The sequence below is a fragment of the Rhamphochromis sp. 'chilingali' genome, assembly GCF_963969265.1.
Source record: "Rhamphochromis sp. 'chilingali' genome assembly, chromosome: 14".
In the NCBI taxonomy this organism is placed as follows: Eukaryota; Metazoa; Chordata; class Actinopteri; order Cichliformes; family Cichlidae; genus Rhamphochromis; species Rhamphochromis sp. 'chilingali'.
Window position 1 is genome coordinate 17,322,802 of NC_137941.1, and position 23,489 is coordinate 17,346,290.

At 40.6% G+C, this 23,489-nt stretch overlaps 1 long non-coding RNA gene across 1 annotated transcript in view; it reads right to left on the minus strand.

Annotated features, from left to right (window-relative positions):
• Positions 1–2,929: 2,929 nt before the first annotated feature.
• The window catches only part of LOC308410276, a 48,034-nt gene continuing 27,474 nt past the window's right edge, over positions 2,930–23,489 (minus strand). Inside the window, exon 3 of the long non-coding RNA XR_013974150.1 lies at positions 2,930–3,004. This is a non-coding gene — a long non-coding RNA (uncharacterized lncRNA). The remainder of the gene's footprint in view (positions 3,005–23,489) is intronic.

The following is a 23,489-nucleotide window of genomic DNA, read 5'->3' on the forward strand; positions in this document are numbered from 1 at the left end:
ATAAAGGTCTCTTTATGATGAGGCTCCTGCGTGCAGAGCCACAAAAAAAAACTTAAGAAAAAATATCTATCAAGAGGTGGGAATTACTTTGCCCTGTGCTGGGGTGGGAAAATGAAGCAGGCATTTCTGAGCTCGCTGGCAACATAACCTTCAGAAACATCCTATTTTTCATTAGAGTTGTGTCAGACAGCTATGCCTTTAATAACATTCATCCCCGTACCAAGGAGAGGATAACTCAAGCTTTAGGCACATAATGAATGGGAGAATGGGCCCTGGCGCTGTTAAGAACAGGAGGGCTTGCCAAACAGGCAGAGCTGCACTGCTGCACTCGTGGCAAGCCTTTCACAGCACGGCATCCTCCTGTATTAACGCCATGCAAATGAACAGTCAGATGCTTCCTGAGGTGGCTCTCTAATGTGGCCCTGTTAATTACTGTCATTAGAGCCGAGGTTAGAAGAAAGGACTAACAAGCCAACTTCCTCATGATCTGTGCATTTGAAAGTCATCTTCGGAGATAAAAATACGTCACAACCCTCTAGTAAGAAAATTGCAAATTGCTAAATTTGCTGACAGAGTGCGAAAAATTTCTGCTGACGCCGAGCAGCCTGCCGGTGATGGATGCATTCTTGACAGAGTCTTGGTGTTTAGACTTAAGAAATAATGAGTATCAATGTCCCAGCCGCGGAATATGCAAAGATGAAAGAGCGCTGTGTGGGTTTAATTAAGGGAAACAGAGGCAGGGTCTGCTTTCAAACAGAGTGACCCAACATGATCAGATTCTTATTGCTGTCATTTTGTGCTGAAATATGGCCAGGAAGGTACAGGCAGCGCTTTAAAAACTCCAACGTAATGTCATAGCAAGTCAGTCCAATACTATTAATGTAGTGCAAATGAAGCCCAGGGATATTTCAGTGCAGCACAACTTGGTTTCAGAAACACAGGTTAATGTGTTCAACATAACATCTGAATAAGGCGAGCGCCAGGCTCTCTGAATAAGGGCGGTTTTGTTTTAAGAACCGTTGAATTGGTTTTCACTGCATCATTACAACCGCAGGGGGTGTGGGCACTCATTGTTTCCACAGTCAAGTAAAGTATTTTGTTTTACAAATGCCTTCCAGCAATTCACACTCCCTACATCGGGTGGGAGGGAAAAAAATGTTTCTCATACTTCAGAGAGCAAACCAAAATATCCTCTATTATGTCTATGATGCATCAAATCCCTGGTGTGGCCTTGAATTTAGTTTCTCCCCCCAAAACTGGAGGGTGACACGGTCAATATATTCAACACTCAAGGCCACTTCCAGGCTAATATAGAGGACTTTACTCTTCTCCTTCTTTGTTTTACTTTCTCGCTCTCATTCGCTCTTCTGTTTTTCAAACGTCTGCGCTGTTGAGGACAAATCAAAGGCTCTATTTTACTAATGTAACACTGAGCAGACTGTGAGGTGGATGTGGGGATAATGAGGGACTGCGGAGATGTGAAACAGACAGGCTGAAATGGATAATTAGGACAGAAAGTTTCTGCAATGCCAATGACACTCTACAAGATATAGGATCATTAAGTTCTATATAAAATCACTGTACGGTGTATCTATATAAAATTGCTCGTCATAGTCATCCTTTTTATTACAACTTTTCATTTCATTGCAACCAGGCTCTGTTTAACTTAAGGTGCAGCCCTTACCTCTGTTTTAGAAAAATGTCAGAATGTAGGCACTTTAACTATCTTTATAACTACCTGTGAATATATTTAGCATAATTTCTGCTTTGACCTCCTGGACAAATACAAGGCTGCTTTTCATCCTTTTTTTTTTGGCACACCTGCCCGGTCTTAGTTATTTTGCAAAGCCATTAGTCTTGTTTTGAAATGTAAGTACAGGATGAAAGTTTTGCAGCGCTTGAATTTCAGGACATGCGGATGAAAAGGACATCCTCGCAGGTCCTGCAGTGCTCGTAATATGATATGAGGGTTTGGTGCAGGCAAACTGGATAATAAGCTGCAATAGCTTGTTAAAAGGTGTTTGAGGGAGATATCATATGTTGCTCTATTATGATTAGATTTCTCCTTGACAATATGAAAAGATCAAATCAATATCTACTGAAATTTTGATGATCCACAAGTCACTCCCACCTCCCCATTCCCCCCCAGTCCCTCCTTCCCCAGGCTCTATTGAGAGAACATGATCTGACATCACCACAGTAGCATCAGGCTTTTCTCTGCCACTGTGAAAATATGTAACTTCGATTAGCGCGATGCTTAACAAAATGACCCCCGTTTTGGGTTTGCTCCCAAATCTTGCTGTCTGGGTACTGATGACAGGACCAATTGTGTTCCTCTTTAAAGCAATTCAATTAGGAGTCATTAGTCCTCTGAGTGATTACCAGTGGCCTATCGATAGCAGGAAGGACACACTAATTAAAGGGCATTTAAATGTTTCTCGGTGTAGAGTAATGGGGAGAAACATAGCATTTAAAATGCAGTTTGTAGGAAAATATCCTTGCACAGCAAATGACCGACATAACATGTTCACTTTGCTCTCTGCAAATTCCCTTTATAGACACATATATGGTAATGGATCCCGTGGGAATACTAAAATGTGGTAATACAGCAGTCACCAAGAAGCTACTAGCCCTGCTGAAAAGCAGGTAAACATTCAGATGTGTGCTCATCCACTTTGGAAAAAAATTAAAATGACAGATAAATAGCAAACTGATGTAAAATGATGGCAGGTATTTATAGTGCATATGCCAAACTGAATATTCCTCTGCGAGGGAGGGGTGGATTATCTTTCATTTTTAATTGACTGTCAGTGCTGTGCATCTTTGAATTCATTGTATCAAAGATGGATAGGTACTTTCACTGCCTATCATGAAGTTAATTCCATTCTGAGATGAATTGGAGTGATAACGCTGAAGAAAGGTGACTTACTCGAAATCAGCTTCCCTTTTTCATAATACGCTGCTTTTATTCTTGTGGTTTTACAGGATGTGCTCTGAAAATCATCTGAAATTAAAACAGAGACAATCTGTGTATTAACAAGACGAATACAGAAATGTCTGCCTTTTAAATGCACTCTCAAAACTAGCTCATTGTACTCTGAGTGTCATTAAACAAATTAAGTGCTTCAGCATTGGCACAGGTCGCAGAATCATGCTTAATATACACATGCATTTCCATAGACTCATCAACTACAAAATAAGGACACTGCAGCTCCACAGTGTTGAGAGGACTGCTTTGTGTTAACATAGCGAGAAAGATATTGATTAAAGTATGATAAGAAAAAGCTCCAGTCCCAGGGCAGAGTCTCCACAGTTATGATTAAATAGGGTGCACAGAGATAGGACCTATATCTCACACACAAGCCAACCTTGTGCATCTATATACAGCATATGAGCTAATCCTAAAAATAGCTGTTTTCACATTAAAGAAAATAGCGTCTATTATAGCACCTTACTTTGGGTTCAACTTTGGGTCGTAACTTGTCTGTGGAATAAGACAACAACTGAAATGATGAAATCCAAACCCTTGAAAAGGTTTCTAAAAAGTTAGTATACTAACATACTACTCTGACATTTAAAATAACTGTTAATAAACTAGTGTTGTGTTACAGATTGTGAGCATCTGCATAATCATTAGCAACAGAGAGAAGAATTTCCAGGCATATTAAAGACTGCAGCAAAAGCATCACTCTGCTGTTCGGTTTCTGAAATGACCTCAATTCACAAAAATGTTTATGTTACCAAACTTTTCATTTAGTAGAGCTTGTATATGATCATTTATCTCAGACTGACATCTAATATTATATTACATATTTTGGAATGATATTTTCAGAGACCTATAAATGCCATCAGTACGATCTTCCTAAACGTTTGCATACATGCATATTTGTTGTGCTGAAATGGTTGAGGCTCAGCTTCATAATCAAAATATAATTATGTTCTACTATTATGTACAACACACCAATATACATCTAACACTGGTGTATAAAATCTTAAATTGAAGCAAAGAGTTTTAATAAATAAATATGAAAGTTTGGTTATTGTGATCTGATCAAGCCAACAAAGGTTGTGTCACCGCCTAAGAATAAACTCTTATAAGCTACTGCATGAGAACTGATACTGTATGTAAAACTCACACCAGTATGGTCCATCAAGTATCATCATTCTGAATCTCCTGCAAAATCTTTTGCAGAGGATTAAAATATATTAAAATGTACCTGTAATTTGCACAACCTAATGACAGCAGGTGTGCTAAAAGAAACCATTTGAAGTAAAAATGAAAAATAGCAACTAGAAACTCATGCTACCTGAAATACTTTGTTCAATCCTGGCAGGTTTGGGCTTTATATAGTGATGTGTATACTTTGCTACACAAGCCCTGATCTGTCATGCTGCTCAGTCCCTTTTATATTCTTCCCTGTTTTGGTGGGGATTACAGGAAAAACGGGGAAGAATTTAAGTGCTTTACTATGGATTTGGTCGACACTTTACATAATATCTCGAATCTGCAACCTGACTACAGCAAACAGTCTTCAACTACCAATGAGCAATGGAGAGAACAAGGTATAGTTTCCAGATTTCCTTTGTAATAACATAAAGCCTTGTTGTTATTTTGTGTAAAACATATTACTTATATCACTATAACATGAAAAAATGCATCCTAACTGCATTCCCTGGATTTAGCTACACAGCTGAAATAACTGTGAAAAATGTCCCCTTGGTCTGACTTTTATTCCTCACCTTATTCCCAATGTCATTCATTTGCCACTGAAGGTAACAAGCCTTTTCCACTCGGTGCTCTGTAACGGCAGACCTTTAATAGCCATTTCCCGGTGTGGCGAGGGGAGAGAGGGGGAACATGTTTATTTGTGTGTCTGCACATGCTTCTCCAGCGATTCTCTCTGCTCCACTCACCCAGCTGCTGGCTGGAGGAGTGATTCATGGGCCTGACAGATGCCTGGTGCAGCTGGATCTGTCCTTGATCATCCCAAAAGCCTGGACAGCACTGTCATTCACCATTGCCCAAATTATCTCTGTATTGACTGCAGAACCCTCTGTGACAGCACTGTAATGGCTAATTACCCAGGATGCTTTGGGTACTTTTAAACCCCAGAGTGTTCTCTTGCTGTCTTGCCATGCTGCTGCTAGCTTATCCTGTCGTTGTGAGGGCCACTGTTTTCTCTAACCCCACCTGAGCACCACAGCCCGAGGATCCCAATGCAAAATGCCAAGAGAAACGAAGAAATAATATCCTCTTTTCCCTAATATATGATATCAAAGTAACAGCAGTGTCAGTGAGAGACACGCACGCAGAGTTTCACAGAGGGAACAGAACATACAGTACTGTTTATGGTTTGTCTATTTCTCTATCCTTCTCTGCATGTCAGGGGAATTGCATTGTGAAACACACACAGTTAATTATCAAAATCTGTCTCAAGATGTTAGAAAAATTGCCTAGCTCTTCCTCAGCATGTAAATACCGAAAAAGATAAACATGAATAATTGCCAGAAGTTTTCATTACCAAGAAGTCGGCATACTAATCTACAATTCTAAACCCGCAATGTTACTTCAGACTTTGACTTGCACTTCAGGAGGAAGCTGACAGAGAGAAGTGAAAGGAAATGAACGGAGAGACAGAAAGAGAGAAGGAGAAGGTGAGGGAATAGAGGGTACAAAATCCCATCCTGACTGTTAGAGAAGATGATGAGGTCCCCTGAGAATGGACAGAGTAGAGAGGGAGCAGCTTTTCCTCACAAAGATTCTAGTAATTTGCCACATCCTGTCCGCACACCAGGCATGGAAGCCACTCTGTCCTTAATTACCAGGATAACAAACCCATCCCCTCCCTGCTCCTCATTGTCCTGTTCTCCTCACAGTACCCCCACTCCTTGGGCAACGCCATCACTTCCCAGGCTTCCTACGCTCTTCCTTCCAATCAGTATAAATGAATGGCATTTGCTGCTGTTTGCCATGAGTGGATGGATGGACACCAAATAAAGTGACAAAAGCTGAAGGAACGACTGTCTGAGTTAGCAGCTCTGTGCTTGACTGGCAGACATTATAGTCACAGAAAGGCCTCACTGGGATAAAGGAGCAGTTTACAGGTAAATCATCCTAATAAACTGTCAATAATACTAAATCATTCCTTACATCATCACAGCAATATTTTTGCAACACTAAATCTATGCTCTCTTGCTTCAAGTGTCCAGAAATTATATTTAATAAACATTCAAATCTTTACTGTATGACACTGCAAACAGCGCAGCTTGTAAGGACATCACCGTCAGGAAACGACCAGCACATAGAGGCCGTGGCCTCTCCGTCTAGCCGTCGTCTGTCACCTCCAAGATGGCGCCGTGTCTGCTTCGGCTTTATTTGCATTGGCATTTTGCATACGTATGCGTTGCTGCATGAATCCTGCACTGTAAAAAAAAATCGTGATATAAAAGTATTTTACTGTCTATTTCACAGTTTTGTACTCTTCTTCTAGAATATCATTAAATTCACATATATAGACAGTGATTTTACATTTCAAATGTAAATTAACGTAAAATCACTGTAAATGTAATACAACATAATTTTCATGTTTTTTAAATGTATCTGTCTGTACATATGCTTATTTAGATTGTTAAAATACATTCACAAATGCATCATAATTTCACAAATATTTGTCCGTTATTTGAAAGATTGAACTTGAACTATTATTGTTATTCAGGGCAATCGTGGCTCAAGAGTTGGCAGTTCGCCTTGTAATCAGAAGGTTGCCGGTTTGAGCCCCGGCTTGGACACTCTCGGTCGTTGTGTCCTTGGGCAAGACACTTCACCTACCACCTACTGGTGACGGCCAAAGGGGAATTATAACATGGAATTGTAAAGCGCTTTGAGGGTCTCATAAAGCGCTATATGAATGCAATCCATTATTATTTAAGTTAACTGTGTATTTCTGTACATTTAAGTATTATTATTCATATTGCTGCATTCATTGACCTTTTTAATAGGTAATTTCATTGTTTAATCACATTAAATTGTTCCTAATTTAATGTTTAAAAGCACTTGAAAAAGGCAAAATCCCATGTAAGATTAGGGCAACAAACTGCATTGTCATTACTGAAAATAACCGTATTTTCATGGGAAAGTTGTTTTCTGTTATTTTCTGGTATTATTTTGTTGCCCCAGCTGCCGGAATATTACTGTTTGTTTAGGTTTTTTTTTTTACGGTGTGACTATGCAGCATCAAAACAAAGGGGGAGAACCAGGCGTGACACTACAGTCCTGCCTTGCTACATACAGATACATTCAGCTCAGAGGGAATGACAAGGCTGTATTAGTGCAGTGTTTGTACGCCTTTTCAGTGAACAGGCAGTGGGAGGGTCTGATATTCCTAGGGGTGAAGGGGTTAGAGGGGTGTGTGTGTCTGTGTTACCAGTCACCTGCTGCTAAATCCTATTAGCAAGGCCTGGGGGTTAAACCAACCATCACCATTAAAGGCCTGTCAGGGGAAAGCCCACAAATAATAGGGCTGATCGCTACAACTGACAAATAATTAGGTGCTTTGATAGAGGATAATCAATTAGAGATAATAGGAACAGGCTTGACATTCTGAGATGTACCAGAAAGAGGGAAATAGTAAGAAAGACAGCAAAAAAATGTTGATGAGAAATTAGATTTAAGGTTTTTATTAAAGACAATAAACCTTATTTTTAAAGAAGTACAGATCGAAATCTAAGAAAGAGTATTACATGGTCAATCAGTCAGCAATTATTTTCTAGACTAATTATTAATTTGATGTGTTCTTGAAAACAATAATAAATGGTCTGTAGCAGTATCCCGAAGCCCAAGGCACACTCATGTAACTGCCATGTTTGAACAGTCCCAGATATTAAATTTAGTGACCCATTAGACTGAGAAAAGAAGCAAATCCTCACAAACGAAAAGCTGCTGACATTTTTTACTTTGAAAGTTACTTACTGATTATCATAATAGTAGCAGATAATTTTTCTGTCACTTGGATAATCAACTAATTGTCACATTACTCACTCTAAAATGCTATTTTACTTAATTTTTTGCAAGATAATGATGTAAGCACCATAATACATACACCAAATCTTTACTACTGTTTGTGCCCAATGATCCGAAAAATAAACCCATTCCTTTCTTAACCTCTAGCTCTTCAAATATGTACATTCTAGATGCTAACAGGGGAAAATGGGCTGAGGTAAGATTTGGTTCAGCTAAAACCCAACTGGCTAAAATGTAGCTTTGCTTCTATCTTTCAGAAACTGCAACAGATTCTTGTACTTAGTTAAATAACACAGCTGTATTCAGACTGCATTTCTTTGAGCACAGAGCGAACGGTCTTCTTCACCAAGGACAACAGAGCGTGTGGTTCTAGGTCTCACCGCCTGTAGGTGAGGAGTACAAGTCAATATCCTAAAGCTGATATAGTTCAAGGATTAAAGCATCTGCCTAAATATTTCCATATGTTTGCTAACATAAGGGAAAAGGAGGTGAGAAAAAAACTGGCAAAGGTAGTGTTAAATGAGATGAGAAGTGACAGTTTACATTTCCAGCCACAATTAACACGTTGATGGCGTTTTTCGCCGGGCCCCTCACAGTGATAATGCCTGTTGTCAAATCTGTTTAGCACGCCAAATCTCCTGGAGCCTTCAGCTAGGCAGCAAGCTTTTGACAGATTGAAGGTTCAGAGATAGGCTATCATGACAGATGGAAGCTGGCATCGATGTTCAGCTCTCGCCAATCACAGGGGACCTGCCCCCCTTATTCTGCGGGGCGCAGCTCCGCAACCTTCCCCCCTCTGATGGGAGCAGGGGATGGCATTGTTAAGCAGTGCATCTGTGAGACTCAGTCTCCTCTGATGGAAGCATAAGGCAAAGAGCTCTCAAGCAAAAGACGGCCACTGCTGTAAGCGCATTTCAGATATGATGGGAGGCTAGCTCCAGGGAATTGTGGAAAAGAAAAACTTTGAAACATTTTGAGGAGCAGAAGAGGACCCAGGAGAGAAAAGAGCGACTGCAGCAAGCCTCAGCTATTCAGTAATGCCATCATTAAATTTGATTATTACCTAAATGCTGGCAAATGCTCTGCAGTCACACCACAGTGGAGTTTGACAGAAACATTTACTTGATCACTCTTTATATCTGATTAGTAGAATGACATTTTTCTCATGACCAACAGAATCACACCTGTTAAATACTCAATACTGAGAAGGGAAATCAATTTAGATAGCCTTGGCTTGTGTATAAAGTCCTCCTTAGAACTCATACTACAGTATGATTACCCTTAATGAGATCCATCTGAAACAGTGGCACAGGAGAAACTCATTAAACTGAGCTTGTTCTAATCAGACAGGCTTATATGGATTTTGCAGACATCAGAAATTGTTCTGAAAAAGAAAAATACACCAGGGCCTCTGAAACAGAAGAGGGGATCTGATAATTAAGTATCTGCCATGCGCTGATGATATCACGAGTGTTAATGATCACTATAATGACAGTTCACGCAGCACCCAGTTGATTTACAATACACCTACTGCGAGGCACCACTGCGACAGCCACTGCAGCAAACAGACTCAAGTGAAAACAGTTTAGTATAGATTAAAACGACATAAGTTAGATCTAATAGGCGCTCTTAGGGAAAAGAATTAAATGCTTACTTGCACTAAAAAAATGTCCATAGGTAGACAAGTTTGAGATGCAGCGTTGTTGGTTTACTTGCTGGCAGGCAGCCCTCTAAGTTGTTTGGTCTCTCCCTCCCTGTTTAGGCGAACACATTGTTGATTCAGACCCATCATGTTGAGGCTTGAGGTCACCCTGTCTCAGGCTTGGCTAGTTAGCAGCAGCCCACCTGATGGCCCAGAGGAAATCACAGCAGCCGCACTCACAGGAGAGGGCCTGACAGCCAGGCCCCGCACCAGAGAGAGGGGTCCAGCTAAGGGGGTGGAGAGAGGTGGGTCAGTATGGGGGGAGGGAGAAAAAACAAGGAGAGGGTTCTGAAAAGGGGGGAGGTTGGGGGCTTCAAAGGCAGGGAGGGATGAGACATAGCTAAAGAGGGCGCAATAGTGATGGTCACGGCTGTATTAAGGCTGCTAAACGTACAGCATGAAAGAAAGGAAACAGGAGTTGATAAAGTGAGTGAGGCTACCTTACTGGGTGGTACACCGTAGAAGAAAAACAGAGCTGAGAAGAGAAGAAGACAGCTCTTGGGTTACGTTGTATGAGAAGAAGAGGAAGGTCCAGTCTGTGTAAGAGCGTGATGGGGATCCTCATTCACAAAGATGGATGGCTCAAATTTGGGGGGGAGGGGGAGGGATTTCTTTCCAGCATTATATATGGATCTATACAGGGAGTTGGTCAAATGGTCTAGTTGTCTAGTTTTTCCAACATCTAACAGCAGTTTCTGTTCAAGCAGAAGCAAAACTGCACTGTGTAAATGAAGTGAGGCATCAGTGTAAGCTATCCTGGGGCAGTGATGCTGCTCTTGCAGAGAAAACGTTGGCTGTAAAATGCTGTGATGAACAGCAGACATTTCCAGTTCACAAGACTCCCAGTCTCTCCTGAGAGTCTGCTTCATCCCTATTATAGCCAATAATAGCCCATTGTAGTCAAATGCTCTTTCTCTTCACTGTGACTGAATGAGGACACATTATTTACCGAGAGGAGACAACGCTAATACACGGCTGCAGAAAACTGCTGACAGGAAGAGGGCAAAAATCATAGGTTTTCCCTCCTAGAGGACGTTGCACTTCTTTTATATTTATAGTTATGTTTAATAGCATCCCACAGTCTGTCAATACACCTCCAGACAACCTCCACAGTCGCTTTCTCATTGCCGGTTCAACTACAAGGTGTTGGATCTGAGGAGATCAATACTTTTTTTCCCTCCATTTCTACAATAGGAGTGCATTGACACTGATGAGGTCAATCAGTGACATATGAAAGTAAAGACATGTCTTCAAGGTGGTAAAACCTACATACCTTTTACGACCAGGTTAAAAAAAGAAAAGACAGGATTTTAAAGGTTAAAGATACAAAATACTTAGAAGGCCTATAATTTCAAATTCAATGATATACATATAGGAACATAACTTAAATGTGTGATTGCAGTTTGCACACATAATGAGCAGGGACAAATTAAAATGTAAAAAAAAAAGAGAACTAATTAAATGAGTCCTTTAATACTCATTAAAAGATCATCTTAATTGATAAAACTCCTTTTTTGTCTGGAGCATGCCAGCAGGGCAATAACTGCAAAATGCAGATCAAATCTTCACTGTATTCATCACTCACTTTCTTTAGGTTTCCGTTTTGTGCTTATGTCTAAAGGCATCTGAGACAAATGCCTCACCATAAAGTCATACACCATTAATGCAGTCAGTGGTGCTGCAGCCTCAGAATCTTATTATCTTAGTTGGTTCAGCCTCATTAGCTGTTCTATGCATATTAATGGGTGGGAAATGGAAAACTATACCCCATTTAAGAACAAAACATGCTCAAAGTACTGGCTGCTTCTAGGTTATAGGACATAACTCACTCTGCAAATTGCTATCATCGGGCTCCTGGCAGAACCCTGCTGTTTTCTTTACCCAAAAGCCCCTTGTTCCCTCGCAGAGACAGAGTTTCATTAACCTGCACTGCATTCAGATGCCATTATGGCTCTAATTATGGCGCATGCTCTTATGAAGAACTGCCTGGGTTCTTGGAGACTTTTATGTCCAGCTGTCCTGTCACCAAGGCCAGGGTCATCTCCACTGCTGCCGAAGATACAGACAGAGACGATGTGCTAATCTCTGATGCATTGAAGCTGGCTTTGTAGACTTATGCAGGCTTATCTATCATGGTCACGACTGCATTAGACATAAGACCTTAAGTTTGTAGGCACTGAAGCACAAAGAAGAGCAAATTAAATTCTTCTCATCTACCTCCTCAGCTGTGTCCAGATTGCATCAGTCAAAAAAAAGAGGATCTCTTGAGGATAAAACTGGCACCTAGCAGTTCAGGGGTAAGTCTTTGTCTTATGTTTGTTCCCCATAATAAAAAGAAATTCTTGTTATATATTTTATCTATCTCCATTTAATTATTAGCAAAGCAACCAAACTGCAGCTTTTTGTCATTCTAGACTCAGCACATCTGCCAACACACCAATGGAGACCTTAGCTTGGGAAACAAATAAAACCTCTGTCCAGTGTCTCATTATCCATGAAACTATCTTCTTGGCTTCCTCGGTCTAATCAAAGAGAAAGGAAACACAGGAACAAGCTGAAAAATTCCAACATGAGGGAGCCTGAAATAGTTCCCTCAGCATTGAGCATTGCTCACTCACAGCAGATAGCAAAGGTAAGGAGATCCTTTGGCAGGTGCTTTGGGCTGTCAGAGCTGTAGATGAGCTCTGCTGCTGGATAACATCTTGCCAAATGCTCGAAGCTTGTCAGTTAACAGTCTGCCAGAAAAAAAAGGTGGACAGTTACTAACCTCTCAAAGAAAAGACAAAGGCCGAAGGTAAGTTTTGAACAATAAAAAGAAAGTTTAGACTTTCTTGAGAAAAATAATTAGCAGTATTTTACACTGATTAAATTCAAGATAAAATGGTTTGATGGTTTTAAAAGAAAAGATCCAAGGAGAGTTTTTAAAAGTTTTTCATCAATGTTTTTAACAATCTACAAGACATATGGAAGTTACAACCTTGTTTTGAAACACATTAAGACACTTTATAAAACATGATTGGCATATCTAACTGAAAATTTTATGAAGACAAAGTATAAAACATTGAAAAATATATGGTTATTTTGGATGTGACATCAAAAACTGATAAGAGTAGGTCTACATTCATCACCTATAATTTTAAAAGCATCCATAAGCATTCAAGAACTAACTCGATCGGCTGAAAGGATTTCAGCTGCTCAACATTTCAAGGCCTTATTGTGTTCGTCATTTTAATTCTAAGTATTTAAAAATAGTTGACATATCTGAACTGCTGGAAGGACAGTGGAGCAACCAGACTCTTTTATTATTGAGCCATGCTGATGTTAAGAGTGCAGAATGTGGTCTCGATTTGCTTAGCTGAACTAGCATCATCTGGAAAGGCACCAGAGTTGCTCCAAAACATGTAAATATCATTTGGCATTAAAGTTACCTTCACAGATTTATAAATTACTCATACCGTGTGCACTAACACTCCCCTACATTATCACGCATGCTGGATTTTGAACTGTGTGCTGATAGCAAGCCGGAAGGTCCCTCTCCTATTTTCAATTTTTGATTCGTCAGACCACAGGACAATTTGCACACCTCAGTCGATCTAAAATGAGCTCATATCCAGAGAAGGCATTTTTGGATCTTGTTTTAAAGTATATCTACAAAGTTTTAAAGTATATCTACAGAGGCGATGACAAGCTTTGTTTGCATTTACGCATTGCATAAATCGCTCAATCAAGACATGCTACATTTATTTTATTTCAAACAATGTTAGTATAAAAGGGTTCTCTGGAGACCTGTTAGTAACATAAGCCATAAGCCAATGATGCAGTTTGACAATCAAACACAAAGAAAATAAGCCCTAACACGTCAGTGATATGGAATTTAACAAGGAACATGAAGTCATACTTTTGCAAGTGCTGCTGTTCTTGATGAGAACCTATCGTGACCCAAAATGTATGCCACTTAATCACTATGATTTCATGACTAAAATAATGAATCTGACTTATTGATCTGTTTGTATCGAGCCTCATGGAGAAACTGATCTCAAGTGCTTGAGTGTTATATTTCGAGATTAACTGATAGATCTCTCCAGTAGCTCCAGCTTCTTAACTTCAATGATACTCTATTTAAGAGTGTCACTTTAAGAGCAAGGTTTTGTAAGAGGATATCTTTCTGTGGATTTGCATGACTAATAGACAATCAATCTGAATTAATGTGACTTTATGATTGAAAACACAGTTGAAGTCTATGCATTTGCAAAGTGCATCGCTAATTCCAATAAGCCCTTTTCCTATCTAAATAATTTTGCTTTAATTATAACAATGAGCCACAGTTAGATAAATAAATAACTTCACTGTCCTCCCTGGAATTGTGCTGATGCGGAGGCCTGCCTAGGCATTATAAACCTAATTAGCAGAAGATTACTATGCAGTGTGCAAGGCTGTGGTCCAGAAAGACATCATTAGGTCTTCTGATGGGGATATGCCTTCAGCACATTGATTGTTTTTCGCTCCAAGAACAATGCAGATTGCAGACTTTATAATTGGGCTTTCAGGTCACTTGTGACTTCACTTCTACTATGTGTGGCTGATGATCTCGATTCAAACAAAAGAAGCTGATAACAAAAACACATTCCCACCAAGCTCATGGAATTAGTAGAATGTCCATGGATTGTAAGGCACACCATAAAACTCAAAGAACAGCATAACTATTCAACAGAAACAGATGAAGTCAGATATTCTTAGCACAATGACACTGGTGCTGCTTGACTTAATTCAATCTTGAATGAAAAAAAAATGCATTTTTCAATCTATACCAATAATACTCAATATAAATATATTTTTATGTATTACCACTAGTTACCACATGATAGAATGTAAAGGTAACTTAGAGAAAAAAGGTGAATGTGAGCTGATCGTGTCAGCAGACCGAGAGGTCACTGGAGACAAAGAGATGATGTCCAAATCACTACCTCTCATTTAGTAAAGAGGGTGACTAAAGTTGACTAAAGAATTGTTGTACTCTCCAGCCCCCCTACTATTCAAAATTGAATAAGCGGAAGAGAATGGATGGATGGCGAATTGTTGAGATGTTTGTTTAAAAAGTTAATCCTCTGGAGGAATCCCGAGGTGTTTTGAGCTCACTAGTGGTCTAGGTCTGACCCAGATATTAAAACTCTTGCCGTTCCCAACTACCAAGAGCTTATGATTGGGTAGAATATAGACTGAGTGGCAAATGAAGAGATATGCTTCTAATCTAAGCTCTCTTTTTTAAACTCAGCTGTCAGCTGCAATGTGTAAATCACTGCCAATACTTCACTGCTGTCAAAGTTCATTTTACTTTTACTTCACAGGACCATGTGGTACTTGAAAACCTTCACTGCAACTGAGTCCCAGCTCAATGGAGGAAATTCACTATATTCTAAGAGACTATTATAGCTTCAAAACTGGTGTGGGTGATTTCAGTATGAAGTAAGCAAAACAAAATCTCCAAAAAATTGTTAAAGTCATTGAAATGGAAACCATATACTCTATGAATCCCAGAAGACAAAGCAAGGCAAGCAGAGGGATATATACTCAAATATGCAGTAAATAACTAAATAAATACATAGATAGTTGTTGAAAATTAAGTTTACCAAAATCCTTCCACAAGTATGTCTCAAAACTTAGCAGCAATCTTTGTACCACTTCTAGGCAGTTATTTTGACACCCCTATCTAAATGAATGGCAGCAAAACATAACTTTAATTACTGTAACATAAAGGTACATGCATAGAAACATTAGCCAAAATCCTTACAACATTTGCCCCAAATTTAAATCTAGAAAGCTGTTCCTCCACCAGATTGTGATTATGCTATACATGCCCTAATGTACTGAACACCATGATCAACAGTGAACAAATTTCATAGGACATCAATTTATGAATAAAGAAATACAGAGAATATATAATAGATAATATATGAATAAAAAACAATAAAATAAAATGACACCAAAATTACTAAATACAAGTATGAAAATACCATGCAATCATAAATTTTTTGCAGTCTTTTCCAAGACTTCCTGTTCAATCTAATAGTCAATTTTTAAAAAGCTAACATCATTAGCCAGAATCACTCTTGTTCTCCACATAGACTATTTACTTACAAGCAACCAATGCTTGCTCATTGATTGCTTAATAGAATTCAGATTACAAGTAGAGTACAAACACTAGTACTCCAAATACACAATACTAAGTACATTCAAATGCAGTTTGACTGTAGTTTATTAAGGACATTTTGTTGTACACCAATCAGGCATAATATTATGACTTTATAATACTATTGTAAAGTTATAATACACTTTATAACACTATTATAATCAGGCATAATATTATGACCACTGACTGGTAAAGTGAGTAACACTGATATATTGTTTTTAATCATGGCACCTGTTAGTGGTTGGGCTATATCATGGATCAAGTGACCATTTTGTCCTCAAAGCTGTTGGGAGTAGGAAAAATGGGCAAGTGTAAGGATTTAAGCGAGTCTGATAAAACCCAGATTGTGATGGCTAGAGTGGAGACTGGACAATGTGGTTCGATCCAAGAAACGAGCTACTGTAGCTCAAATTGTCTAAAAAGTTCATGCTGGCTCGCAGTTTGTTGTGTATGGAGCTGTATGGGTGCAGACTAGTAAGGGTGTCCATGCTGACCCTGTCAACTGCCAAAAGTGCCAACAATGGGCATCTGAGCATCAGAACTGGACCACAGAGCAATAGAAGAAGGTGGCCTGTCTGATGAATCACATTTTCTTTTACATCACATGGATGGCTGGGTGTGTCGCTTACCTGAGGAACACCTGGTACCAGGATGAACTATGGAAAATTGGCAACCTGGGGGAGGCAGTGTGATACTTTGAGCACTGTTTTTCTGGGAAACCTTGGATCCTGCCATCCACATTGATGTTACTTTGATATGTATCACCTACCCAAGCATTCTTACAGACCATGTATGGTTTAAGGCATTAGGGAAACATTTTTTTTCCTGATGGCTGTGGCCTCTTTCAGCAGGATAATGTGCCCTGGTACAAAGCAAAATGGTTCAGAAATTGCTTGAGGAGCACAACAATGTTTGAGGTGTGACTTGGTTTCCCAATTTCCCAGGCCTTTATCCAATTTATATCTGTAAGACGTGCGCAACAAATAACTCTATCTATGGAGGCCCAACCTCGCAACTTAAAAGACCAACAAAAGCCATTGATAAGAAAAATTAGATGTTAGCAAAAGGAAATTCTTTTGCTAACATCTTGGTGCCAGATACAAAAGCACACATTCAGGGATCTGGCTCTGACATCTGTGGTCATGAAGTCATTTGAGCGCCTAGTTCTCTCCCATCTCAAGACCCTCACGGCCCCCCTCCTGGACCCCCTGCAGTTTGCATATAGAGCCAACAGGTCTGTAGACGACGCCATCAACATGGCCCTACACTTCATCCTGCAGCATCTGGACTCCCCAGGAACCTACGCCAGGATCCTGTTTGTGGACTTCAGCTCTGCCTTCAACACCATCCTTCCAGACCATCTCCGAGGCAAGCTTTCCCAGATGAATGTGCCTGATCCCATCTGCCGGTGGATCACTGACTTCCTGACGGACAGGAAGCAGCATGTGAGGCTGGGAAAGAATGTCTCGGACTCCCGGACCATCAGCACCGGCTCCCCTCAGGGCTGTGTTCTTTCTCCTCTGCTCTTCTCCCTGTACACCAACTGCTGCACCTCCACCCACCAGTCTGTCAAGCTAATCAAGTTTGCAGATGACACCACCGTTATTGGGCTCATCTCGGACGGGGATGAGTCTGCCTACAGGAGGGAGGTTGAACGTCTGGTGTCCTGGTGCAGCCACAACAACCTGGTGCTGAATGCCCAGAAGACAGTGGAGATTATTGTGGACTTCAGGAAGCACACAGCCCCACTCCCCCCCATCATCCTGACTGACACCCCCATCACCTCTGTGGACTCATTCCGCTTCCTGGGTACCACCATCACCCAGGACCTGAAGTGGGAGCCCACCATCACCTCCGTCATCAAGAAAGCCCAGCAGAGGATGTACTTCCTGAGGCAGCTGAAGAAATTCAACCTGCCAACACGGACGATGATGCAATTCTACACTGCAATCATCGAGTCCATCCTCACCTCCTCCATCACCGTGTGGTACGCTGGAGCCACTATCAGGGACAAACAGAGACTGCAGCGTGTTGTGCGCTCTGCTGAGAAGGTGATTGGCTGCAGACTCCCATCTTTGCAGGACCTGTACACCTCCAGGACATTGCGGCGTGCAGCTCGGATCTCAGCTGACCCTTCTCACCCTGGACACAGTCTGTTTGACCTGCTACCCTCAGGCAGGAGGCTCCGGTCCATTCGCACCAGAACCTCTCGCCATAAGAACAGTTTCTTCCCCTCTGCTGTTGGACACATGAACAATAACCATATGACTGTCCCCGCCACTAACACATGACCCTACGCTGTGTTCACTGCATCATTCCATGTTTGGCACTGATCACCACCTGCACTCATGTATATATCTTTCTACGTAGCACTCTTAATTCTTATTCTCATGTATATATCTCATGTATATCTCATGCACATATCTTTCTACGTAGCACTTTAATTCTCATTCCTACTTTTATTTTTTCATGTCTATTTAAGTGCTATTTATGACACTATGTTTGCACTGAAGCACCGCAGCAATTTCCTAATGTTGTAAACCTGCTCAACATTTGGCAATAAACCCCTTTCTGATTCTGATTCTGATTCTGATTCTGATTCTGATCTGGTGGAGTCCATGCCTCGATGGGTAAGGACCAACGCAATATTAGGTAGCTGGTTATAGTGTTATGCCTGATCGGTGTAAGTATTGGTAAGAAAATTAGACTAGAAAGAAAAGCACTTACTCACATGCTTCTTTAAATATTATCAGTGAAACAAGAGCTGGCCCTGAGATTCAAGCTTGGTTTCAGGTTTAGAAATAGCCTCAGCCTCACCATAGGAATGATATTGTTACAGTCACGACTTCCCAGTCGCAACTCTCTAGATTTCTCCTTCATTAGTCACATAAGCACAGAGGTCCCCCAGAAGAACTATGTGATCCCCATGTGATGCCCTCTCCAGGTGCCGGTGATGCCAGACTTACATTTGTATATATTCATCCTGCTTTGATTTATGCACTTCCTTCCTGCTGTAGGTCAAAAAGGCAGTTTTAAAACCAAAAGTTTCAATGTCTGAGGCATCAAAAATGAATGTCAGGATAACATAGTCATACTCAGATTTACACTTTAGGGTTTTAAGGTCATAAGAATGAAAAAATATAACTATAAATATTCTAATGCTCTCTTCTGCTTGAGTTGCGCTTTGTTTGCTTACTTTGCATTCCTCTATCTGTGTTCATAAGAGAGCATGTTTAATCAGCTTTGCTTGCTGCCCTCCTAGCTGGACTCACCCATCGTATGTCTGTCTCCTGCACCTCGTTCTCTCTGGCTGCCGTTTGTAACAGAACAGTACAGCCCCATTTGAGGTATGATAATCAGCTGATTAGCCAGCGAAGTCCTTCTCCCAGAGGCTCCTTTGTGTGCAAAATCCTCACACTCAATTGACATGTGGACATCATCAAGCTGATGAAATGCAATTGTAATGAACAAGTGAGGCAGAGCATCTGCAGTGGGACCCTGAACAAAAAGGACCCTTCCCTCCTGACATGCTAATGCTGAAAGCTGCTCTCTGCCTGTACTTCCCGTGGGTCCCTCATGGAAATGTGAAGAGATGCATATTCAAACCAGTACCTTCTGAGGGGGATAGATTTACGAAGAGAGAGATGGGAGGAAAAAAAACTCAGTGTGGACTTGGCCAAATGCTAATTCTGAGACAGATTATATTGCATCACGCGCAGTAATGATCTGACAGTTCATTTGTGAGGAGAGTTCAGGATCTGAGGTTTAATGCTTGGGTGGACGCAGGTGCTGAGCCCCAGCTTCTCAAAGCTGTCAGAGGAAGGCAGGGGGCTGCTGTCAAATTATCCCAGTTAAAAAGGCTGAGGCGCCTGCAAATATGAAAGACATTTAAGAAATTAATGCATTCGTATTCAACACATATTGCAACAGTGTTTCATTAGAGGTGCTCTAGTCATATTAAAACTGACATCTGACCTTTCACATTTCTCTGAGGCACTCTGAAACATTCTTATTACATACATGCATAAGTCAAAGAGAAGGCAATTGTGATAACTAGCAATAATTAAACAAACTGACATCTTAGCACCATCATTTCCCTAATACTTCTCTTCTTTTTGCATTACGCTAAAGAATAATTATAAAAGCTATATGTGTATTTAAGGGTGAAAACAGAAAGAATGGAGACGGTGTGCCTATCACACACACCATCATTTTCTCCTCATTGTTTTGTCTTATCAAGGAGATTTATTGTATTACCATTGCTTTTTTGTTACTGCATAATCTTGCCTTGATTATGATAAGCATGCATAATGGAGACAAATTCTATACAATTTCCCTGATCAACATTTTCTGCTTTCATGCATAAAACATTTATCATAAACAGACACAAGGAGGAAAGTCACGGGGGCTATCAAAGTCAGGATTTCATAAATTAAGTAAGAACATTTCTCAACATCATATTTCCAGCACACAGCAGCTTGCAAAGTTCCTCTGAGTAAATCAGACTTTTTCCAGTTTAAATCTTTTAGATATTTGCATGTTCAGTCTAGAACTGTGATATGAAATGCAAGTACAATTGGCAAAGGTCAAGTCAAGCTAACAGACTGATGATGCCATACATATTGTTCTATAAGGATAGATGTAGGTCATTACACTTATGGCCTCCAGCCGAGCCATTCCATGATGACAGGACCTCTGGGCTTGGACCTCAGAGACAGAGCAAATGGGCAGTCAGCAGGCCCCCTGCTTTCTGGGCCTTTTGGGTCGTTGAGGTGTCAAGGTAAGAGGGGGTCGTGGACCCTGAAATCCAGCCTCACACACTTCAACACCATTCCTAACCCGATGTAAGCACAACTAGACCCTAGGCTCTGAGGTGGACTCCCTCCCACCAGGTGTTCAGGATGGCATACATGTCTTCAGGGTATGGAGTGCTGCTGGCTGCCCGGGACTACACATGGTGCTGGGGGTCAAACATGGAGCCATGCTGGACCAGCTGTCGCTTTGCTGTTTGCCCCAGCTCTGAGCTAAGCCCGTTGGAGGGGGCCAGATGCGCAACTCAGTCACTCTTCTACAGCTCACTGCAAAATAGGTTTTGCTATCTGACCAGAGTGCTTTGGCATTATTTTGCCAAAATCATTGCAACAAATAATCAGACATATTTGTTATGATCATTGCCAACTTTGGTTCTCTGCATAACAGCACAGAGTGTGAACGCAGTTCCAGTATACCTCCAATAATTGACACGGTCACAGTTCTGTGTTCCCATTCAGCATACAAGGGCATCCATTAATTTGAAAAGGCTAAGCTACCATGCTCACACATGTACGCACCTAGATCACAGACTCCGCACTGCTTTGGAAGCAGCAGCACTCCATCTTCTGTCTAACTGCAGCTAAAAGCATGAAAGCAGCAGTGAGATTTCATTTGGCTAACTGACTGAAGGCACTGAGGGAGTAAAGCTCGCTGGAGAGATTTATACATCCAGTCTGACGCCTCCTGCTCCCTATAATAGAACAAAAGCTTGTTGTCTCTTCCAATTACAGATGTCAAAACGCTTATTTTGAGGGTTGTGATCTTTTCCCTTTTAATCTGCAAAGATAAAAGGTCTCAGCTTCATTAGCATGTGTTCTCTCCCCCTAGACTCAGATTCCCTGCAAGCAGCCAGCTCAGCCTAACAGACTATTACCCACTCTTGGGGCCATTAAGGTCTAACATTAATGATGTGTAATTAGCATATGATGACAAATAATAACAATGCACACCCATTCAATGTAATGGAGGGGGGGTAGGATAATAACATGGAATCCCACTGTTTCAAGCCTACATAAAGCTCACGATATCTATGTTTTATTGCCTACGCTGTTGTTCATAGGTATAATGGAGTGGTGTGTACTGCGTGTGCATAAATTATTCAAATTAATATGTTTATCGGGAAATATCACAATTACAATACATCAAAGTGCTTAATCTGCAAAAAGCCTGACCGTAGTTTAATTATACTCCGCGGCAAAAGAAGCAAATTTTGATCTAATTTTGAGAGCTTCAGCCTTGTTGTGTATGTGTGAAAAACAGAGATTTTTTTTTTTGCTAAACCTTTAAGTGCAATATGTACACAAACCTGTATAGCAGCCGAGTTAATGGGTCAAATAGGCAATTACTGAGTCTTTTTTTTAGCTCCTCCTACCTACTGTATATTCCTAATTCATCTATTAAAAATAATGACTGCAAGAACTCAAGTTAAACGGAGGGGTATTAGTAGACAAGTGATCAATTATACTGTAGAACAGAGGCAAAGCAAAGTGACAGACCGTCTTCAAACGGCTCTCCTCATCCATTAAACAGGCTGCCTGTTTGTGTCAGCTGTGGGTCTGGAAGAAAACCATACAATTAAAGAGACCCCGCATGTTTACCCACACACATTCATATGCAGCTCCAACATGGAGCATCTTGTATTGTGTTTTGCGTAATGCAGCACACGATGCATTTTTTATTAATTTTTTTAGTTTCCACATCTGTCACAAAACAACCCATCACCAATTATACTGAAGCACAAACACGGCCGCTTTTGAAATTTGTCGGTTACCTCCTGTAAAGAAGATGGTGGGGCATCTTGGAATCAAACTAATCAAAGCACCTCAAAAGTAGAAACTGAATGGATGTATTGACAAACGCAAAAGTGAGGTGCAGCCAAATTAAACAAGTGTGAGATGTTGCGAGACATCCTACTGTCTTTGTGCATTAAATGCGAATGGTGAAGTTTTAAAAATGGCCCTTTTATTTTGAAAAAAGCATCACCGAAAAGGCTTTCTATACAGCAAATGTTACTAGTGTTTCACTGGTCACTGATAACTGTAAAGCCAGGTAAAGATGAGCATTTGCAATATAATATCTACTGCAAGATTATGAAAAGTCTCACTGGAAAGGAAAAAATATTGAAATGGAGACCTGCATGAAGGAAAAGGATAAAAAGAAAAACACAGATTTCAGTTGTTTCAAATGGAATTTGCTGTCTGGGAACATACTTATTCTCTATTTTTCAAGCAAGCAAAGCAGGGCTATGCGAAGCCCTGTTTACAGCGCCCAGATCTCAAATTGACTTGCTAATGTTAACTTTTATTCCGTTGCCATGGGTTACCATGTCGTGTGATTTGACACCGAGCTACAGGCACTGCTGATTAGTAGCATCCAGTTCTGTCCATCTCTGTGCATCACTGAACCATCTGGTCATTTATTCACTAATAAGCCCCTAATGGCCCAAATATTCAGCAGCCTGTCATTGTGACATGGCAGAAAATGCCTACATCTTTCAACTCGCCTTGACATGCTGCTTGTTTCACATCAAAACTCGTCATTTACAGGAGAGAAACTCAGAGGGGTAAAAACTTGACCTAATCTGCAGTGTTAACACAGAGGCAAGGAGCTTTGTTATCTGCTAGACTGACTGAAAGGATGTTAATGCATTCATCCTTCTCCACCTCAAGATCTTCTTTTCTGCCACAGGGAGAAGGATATGAGCGCTGTCAATAAGAATTTGATTATGCGCACATTGATTCTACACTCAAAAAGGAAAGATTATGCGC